Source organism: Amphiura filiformis, chromosome 10 (genome assembly GCF_039555335.1).
Source record: "Amphiura filiformis chromosome 10, Afil_fr2py, whole genome shotgun sequence".
Taxonomy (NCBI): domain Eukaryota; kingdom Metazoa; phylum Echinodermata; class Ophiuroidea; order Amphilepidida; family Amphiuridae; genus Amphiura; species Amphiura filiformis.
In genome coordinates this window covers 62,131,206-62,139,968 of record NC_092637.1, presented here as the reverse complement: position 1 = coordinate 62,139,968, position 8,763 = coordinate 62,131,206, and positions in this window count along the sequence as shown.

The following is an 8,763-nucleotide window of genomic DNA, read 5'->3' as shown; positions in this document are numbered from 1 at the left end:
TGAAGTGAGTTTACTATGCTGCCCTGCCCTCTACCTGGTTGCCTCCTTGGTGAATACAGGTTTCAGCCCTGGTCCTCATTGCATCATTGCGTACCATCCTTGTGCGCCGGATACTTGCAAATGCATTCAGTAATACGTTTGCGAAGATCTTGGATATTGCCACAAAGGAAAAAAAATCAACTGGTGTGAGGTTTGGTGATCGTGCAGGCCACTCCACAGCATGAGCCATCCCAACCACTCTGTTTGTTATCCGTGGACAGAGTGAAAAACAGGTACTTTTATTCAAAAGGGCATATCTTCAAAAGTTGTGAGCCGATTGAAATAATTGTTTCGGTTTATTAAAGCTAACGAATAAAGGTTTCTTTACAGACCAAAATATATTTAACCAACTTTTCAGAAATAGGAGAAAAAGAGGGCGCAATGAGGGGCCTCTTTTTTGGGACACCCTGTACCTACGACAATCAACTTATTAATCATGCGTTGTTAGCAAAAAAGTTGAAGTCAACATTTGGCTTAACATGGGTCAAACAGAACAATGCTTAGATTATTTATCGAAATGGCCTCAACGCGATCGACTTGTTAAAACAAATTGAATAAAGAATAATTTGCAATACCTATGACGATTCGTTACGTAATACCATCCTATTAATTGTGTTTTGTTGTGTTTCCTAGGGAACAAAATCTCCTAGATAGACAACGTATTTGTTTTAGAATGCTCTAACAGTACGACAAATTTGAAACCGTTTTTATCAAAATCGAAAAAAAAATCAGTTTTCACCCGAGCGAAGTCCAAATATTGACACTCTGCCTTTCCCTAATAAAATATAACTACCAACTCGTAAGTCGCAGATAGGTTAACTTCTCTACTTTCTTATCCTTGTGACCGGCGGTATTTTGTAGTTACTTTAAACAAATTTCAGCAATTATGAATTTTTGCATCCTCTTCATCTACACTTCATGCTTAGTGAGTTATTTTAGGAGTATCTACTAGACTACTCTAACAATTCACAATGAGTACAAACAATTTGATATTACTACTTATATTACATATTTTTTTTACCTTTTAGTCTTTCGTTCATTTCTTTATCTTCTTCTTCTTCTTCTCCTCCTTTCTTTCTTTCTTTCTTTTTTTTCTTTTTTTTTTCTTTCTTTCTTTCTTTTTCTTTCTTTCTTTCTTTCTTTCTTTCTTTCTTTCTTTCTTTCTTTCTTTTTCTTTCTTTCTTTCTTTCTTTCTTTCTTTCTTTCTTTCTTTCTTTCTTTCTTTCTTTCTTTCTTTCTTTCGTCCTTTCTTTCTTTCTTTCGTCCTTTCGTTCTTTCTTCCGTCATTTCTTTATTCGTTCTTCGTCCGTTACTTTTTACCACTGTATACCCTTTCTTCTTCTCTCCTTTTCTTATTTTTCCTTTCTATCTTGCTTTCTTTTATTTATTAATTCATTAATCTATTTTGTTTTCCATTTTTTTACAAAAATAACTTACACCAGAATAACGCAATGCCATTTAAAGTCAACAACAAAAGCCACATGAATAAAGACCTATTTTTTTCTCCTGTTGCTCCTAATACTACTCCTCTTCCTCCTCTTCCTGCTACTAATCTAGCTACCACCACAAATGCAACATTAATTCATCAATGACAAAAACACCAAATAACGCTACCCAATCTAATGCATCTTATTTTTTCATCTTACTTCTTCGACTCCTACAATAACTTTTTTTACCTACTTCCCCTAGCTAGACAATATAGCTACCACGATTTTGTAATGAGGAGGCCTTGGTTTTGTCAAATAAACTCTAAATAGCTAACTAGCTATCACCACAATAGCAACAATAAGCACCCCATCAATGACAAACGCATTAGATATACCTACTTGACCATCTTCATCTCATTCTCTTCTCCTCATCTGCTACAACTACTGAATGCTATTCTTATTACCTCCGCTACATGATACCACTGCTATTACAACTTTTGATACTCTCATGTCTTATTTATATACATATATATTTTTGTAAAAATCTAACAACAACCAGATCAATTAAAATGTCAATTATCACTACCACCACCAACAACACAATAAAAACAACATATAGCTACAAACATGCCAACCACCACTGTTTTTCCCTCTTCCTCATCTCACTGTGATACATCTACTCCCTTCTCTTTCTACTACACACTACTATACAATACAAAACGCTGTCACCACTACCACAAAATCAACAAATAACCAATGACAAGCACACCAACCTCTACTACTATTTTCCCTCATTCATTCCTCGTTTTCTCCATATTCCTCCTACCACTGCCTCACCTCCTACGCTTCCTACTACTAATATATCGACAACTAGCTGCCACCACCACAAAGACATCAAATACAGTCTATCTAATCAATGTATCCCTCTTGTTCCCATTCTCCTATTATCCCTGCTACTTCTACCACCATTATTGACAAATATACCGAGTACAACTATTTGCTCTACTTCTCATTCTTGTACTTATTCTCCTCTTCCTCCTCCATCTCTTCCATCTAATACAGATACTTTATCTACCACTCCTACTACCTCATCGTCATACTCGTCTTCTCACTCCTGCTATTATAAGACCGAAAACTATAGCTACCACCAACAACAACGAATAGTTTATCTACTTATCCTTCTTTTCCCCATATTTACATTCTTCCTCGTTCGCATCCATCTACTACAGATACTTCACCTACTACTCTTACTACCTCCCCCTCCTCCCCCTGTACCTCGTCCACATTTTGATACTACTACTAACAACTAGCTACCACTACAACAGCAACAACAATCCATCAATGGCAAACATATCAACTACAGTAAGCACAAGAATTAATTATCAGTTATGTTCACCCCTGTATATCATAAACAAAGACTAATATGCAAAACAAAAAGTAGCAACAGGCAATACCGTTACTCTTTAGCTCTGACCTCATTTGTTGAAATTGTTTGAGAATTAAAGAAATGGTGATCTAGAACCTAAGGAAAAATCTAAATCAAAACTTGCAAATTGAAAGCGCGACACTGGTTTTAACGTGTTAACGTGGAAGCACGGCGCTTCTTTTCTTATTCGAAAATGCTTTGTGTACAGATCACTAAGGCATGCAATGCAGCAAACTGCAACTTTTTAATTTTAATCTTCCTTGGGTTTTTGGATCGTCTTGTCTTTATTTATTGAACGATTTCAACGAATGGGTCTTAGATTCGAACTAAAAGATGTAGCTATTGATGTTGGTTCCTTTGGTGAGATATCTGTCTTTGTTTTGGATATAGACAGGGTAAACATAACTGACACCTTAATTTTTTGCTTTTGCTTACTGTACTCCTTCTGGATCTGATTTTTTGGTTTTCCTCTTCTTTTCTGCTACCCCTACCACCTCATCTACATACTACTTCTACTACTAATTTTATAGTAATAAACCACTCTGAATGCTTTACAAAATCACTCATCCATGAATGAAAATTTAATCTATTCTTCTTCGTTTCATCCTCCTCTCCTTTCTCCTCCTACATCCACCTCCCTTACATATCATATAATACCAATCTGGTTCAGCTATTAGAAGCCAGTGACTCCAGTGGTGCTGGAATTGTCGATCCGACCACGAGAAGTTTTCTTCTTAAGGAATTGTTTTACCTACAACAAACAATATACAAAGTAACGGAGCACAGGCTATAAATCAATAATAGCGAGATGCAACATAACAATAATATTTTTCGACCTATATTCGATATTTTACAACAAATTATAGACATTAAGATTTAGGTTCCAAGCAAAGTGCCCGAGGACTCATAATGTCCAACACTTTTATTTACTTTGCCTGCCGACGTAGCAACCTTGAGCTATTTGGCACAAAATAAAAAAAGTTCAGTTTTGTCATTACGTTTCACTAAAGAGAAGAGAATTGATCAAAAATTGAATTGCCGCATGAGGTTGGTATCTGTCAATGTGTTGACCACGTCACCAGGCTGCCATTATAGCTAGAGGCAGTATATGGCACACATGGGTCAATAAGTTACATAAAAATGACCTTGTGTGGTATTTAGTTCACAGGATGTGAGTTTTACCTGAGGCAATTTGTGGTTAAATGTTGATCCCTCCCTTAATACAAGAGTTATTACCATTGATTTGGTTGAAAAAGGAGGTGAGACATGATAAAATCTCTCCAGGTAACAAAACTTAATGTACAGGTTTGTCAATAATGCTAAAGCAATATTGTAACATTTTTCATAAAAATTTGATTTGTAACTTAACTCATATTTCTATCGTCATGATCGTGATAATAAAATAACGGGACACGTAGTTTTATTAAAAATCTCATAATTTGTTACAGCACCTTGAGCCGTGATATTAGCATGTAAATGTATGTACATTTCAATCGTTTAAAAATCTGAATTTTGAAAGCATTGGGGGCGTTGTCCTCAACAAATGTAACACTATGGCTTTAATAAAGAAATAGGATTGTAACTTACATCGTCATCCAACAAGCACTGTGTGATAAAGATGAACACCCCTGATAAGAAAAAAATCGCACAGTATTGCTGCAATAACTATGGTACTGATAGCACAACAAACGAAAGCGTTTGGTAGACCATAATAACTTTTCTTGTTTTGGGTTATATCACTCAAAACTCTGAAAAATGTTTTTGTTTTTGCATTACATCCGTTAATTTGGCTACCACAAAAAAAGGCATTCCGTATTAATCACTGGCCATTTATGTTTTCTTATCCTTTTAGGCATTTGTATTTTACCCTACCTGTAGTCCATTTCCGATATTGAAGAGGTATGAAAACACCACAGCAGATGCCGGGTCAAGCTGTAGCACTCCAAAGATCCAAGTAATACCCAACAGAGGTATCAATATGGCCATGGCCCGCATGCTAGCCCTGAGAGATAAGTTGCAAAACAGTTAATATATTTATAGATTAAGATATGGAATACTATACTATATTATATTCGTCATATTACTGATTAGAATATTTAAGTGCTTTTCCAAAATTATCTTGATAATATTAACAGCCAACCACTTGGCGTTCGGTACACATTTTTCTACAACGTGTTAACGTGTCTTCTCACAAAAAATGACATTGTTTGATTGTAATGCATACACAGAGTGTATGTGATTATGTGTAGATGCTTACTTATTTATGTAACTGCATGTACCAAAATAAACAAATTTAACTTACTTAATTCGATCCTTTTCTGATTTTTCCTGGTTTGTTTTCAGACTTAGGAACGTGCGAATGACGACAATCAAGAATATCAAGTTCCCCTTTTAGACAAAAGGGTAATACAATGATGCTTAGTATAAATGACAACTTTACACACTACTTATCAAACGTGAACATATTTTCTACAGCGTTTTAAAACAACTGACGAAAAGGTCGTTGAGACATAGAGGTAATTAAGGGCAGTCATACTTTAATTACAATTTTATGTAAATGTAATATGCTTTTAAATATATTTTAATGTAATTTAAAAGCGCATTTCGTGATCCACAGCCTCACCCCCCATTTTTGTCAAAAAAAGTTGAGATTTTTATGCCACTGAAAACCTCTGGCTACATAATGTTTATGTACCAAATATTTCTTGCAGATTAATTCGTTTAGCAAAAATATCGTGAAATTTGAATTACGTTCTGGTATACCAGAACGAAATTACAACACATTGTCTATGGAGCACATAATCATGCATAACTCACAAAACACAAAATCGGAATCAACAGAAATTTTGGGAATACGCTTTTTTCGTGGATATCTACTGAAAAATGTCATAAAAAGAGGATGCTAGGATCACGAAATACTCCTTTAATGTACAGATATTAATTCATATAATTTGACCCTAAAATAAATAAAATCTGAATCTGAATCTGAAATCAAAATGTCAGTTCAAGTCAAGTTATTTTGCCTGATGTTTAGTTCAAGTCACAGTACAAGTCACAGATTATCACTCAAGTCAGCCTTATTTTACCCCATGTAACAAGTTATTTTGAGTGCATGTTGTTTAGATCAATATAATAAATATATACACGGAGAGATAAAGAATGAGATAAAGAAAACGACCAATGATGCGATTGATGTAGAGATCAAGACAGAGAACGATGGTGTCAAAATATTACAAAACTCACCACTGTGATGAGTAATGCCGGGGCCACAAATGCATAAATCAGCCCCTCTTTTATCGGCAGCCAGCATCTATAAAATAGAAAATGTAAACAATTAACAATGTAATTATAATGTGATAATACAGATATTGTGGGGTGCTGTTTGTTTTTGTGTGCTTATGTGTGTTTTGGGGGGATGGGATGGGGTGAGGGAAGGAGTGGTGTGGGATGTATTTTTGTTTGTTTGGGGTTTTTTTGGTTGTGGTTGTGGTTGTGTTGTTGGTGGGTTGTGCTTTTATTGTTGGTGATGTTTTGCTGATGTTAGTGTGAGTGATGGTTTTGACGGTGTTGTTGTTGATAATTGTGGTGTTGGTTGGGGTGGTGGCAACAACTTAGGCGCTGTTAATTGTGCTGTGTTAATGGTGTTGTTTTGTTGGTGAGGTTGTTGTTAGCATCAGTTGTGTGGATGTTGGTGACGGAAGTGTTTTAGCTGGTTTGGTGTATTTGGTGCTAGTTCTTGTGTCAATCATCGTGAATTGTTGTGTTTGCCATAGTGCTGTTGTCGTTCTTCTCGTTGTTCTACTCACCCTCCTTTTTCCGGATCTGTATATTTAGAAATCCCTAATCCCAGCGTTGTGAAGGCAATAACTGCTGGAATACCTGTTAAAAAAGCACAACGAATATTCATATTCAGTATTTTTTTTGTTCAGTAGATATTTGAATGAAATGCATCCCCAAAAGGTCTGAAATATGTTTTAGCAAATAACTTACCGTACGTGCTTTCATAAAAACATGTAATATCGTAAACTCAATATATTGTATTTGAATAGTATCGAATGTTTAGTGTCTTACGAACATTAGCCCAGTTTGTAGAATAGGAAACGGAATTGAAAACACTTACCCCACGCAACAGGAACACATATCCGTAGTTTCATTCCAAACCTGAAGCTGGGGTTGACTTTCAAGAAAAGATGTACACCCTCCATCAACATCCACATGAACACAACCAACCACAGATAATGAAGCATTACAGTCACGGCAATACAGACAGCCTAACAAGATACCAATATAGGAGTATTTATTTTACAACATAAAACAACTCACTAGATTAAACATACATATATACCCAAAACATTTTTAGTGTGTCTTTTGAACAGGCGCGTAACTTGGTCGACGTACTAAGGGGGACCTTCCCGATTGTTTGTTTGTTTAAATATCACTGAAGGGGTGCACGACTGAGAAAAAAAACATGAATTTTGATTGACGATATTTTCATCATCCGCAATGACAAAACTTTGCCGCAGCGTCGAAAAGGGGAACACACCTCCAACCGACATTGGCATTGCTTAAAACAATAAGTGTACGGCTGTCCAAGAACAGAAGGCACATTGCGTTTCTTTATCTATACGTAGAGAGTGTAAGTCACTCATTGGTAAATTAACTAATTAATATTATATACTTCATTAATATATTCTTGTTTATTGATTGGTTAAAAGTGGATCACATGACCAAAAATAGTTCTGCCATCAGTACTCCTATCCGTAAATAGTACCTCTAAGCCGTAAATAGTATTTGCAATGTCCCGGATGAGCCGTAAATAGTACCTCCAAGCCGTAAATAGTACTTTTGACCATGCCTTCCGCGTGCGCGCATTTGATGCGACGGAACAGTTCACGCACGCGAAACTGCCATAGCGTGATTTCGCGCTGCTGTAATTGGTTAACCCGATTTTAGGCTATTCGATTTTTTTGAAGGGCAAAATATAGGTTGTGCTTAAATTGGTCGTGCTGTTCACTCAGGATAGAAGCTGGAGAGTCAAAACGTCAAATAATTTTCTTTTAACCAATCAATGAACAAAGAATATAATAATGAAGTATATAAAACAAATATACTGCCTTTATTCGGCGTTCTAGTTAAAACTATGGTCCCTCGTTGAGATCAATTAATATTATATCCCTCATTGATATATTCTCGTTCATTAATTGGTTAAACGAGTATCATGTGACCAAAAATAGTTTTTTTGCTATTTTGCAAACTTGTTTACAAGCTGATTGATGAGGGGACGGGGTACTATTCAAAGTACTATCTCCCGGGGAAATAGTTTTACTATCTCCTCTGAGCGCGTCCCGGAGCGCGTATGACCTCATAACCGCGTCGCAGTTACTAGTGGTCAATGCAACTCGCCACATACGCGGGATATCAGTACCGGCTCCGGGGTATTAATGTGTAGCAATTTGTTTTTCACGGTAAGCTTTAGCCACTCAACTGTGTGCGTGCTTTGTGCATTCAATCAAAACAAAGCAAGGCCGGCGTAGCCTTGACTAGGCCTAGCCTACATTTATGCCTAGGCCTATGCCTTGTGTTTAATGAACAAAGAATATATTAATGAAGGATATAAAACAAATATTTACTGCTCTAAATTCGGGATCTGGTTGAATCTATTGGTCCCCTCGGTGAACTGAACTCGACCTGGCGGTCTCGGGAAAATAGTAGGCTCACGGTCTCCAGTTCACCTCGGGGACCAATAGATTCCACCAGATCCCTCATGAGCAGTAAATATTTGTATACTATTTTCCTTCGGGGCTGCGCCCTATTTTCCTTCGGGGCTGCGCCCCTCAGGAAAATAGTACTATTGATCTCACCTCGGGCCCA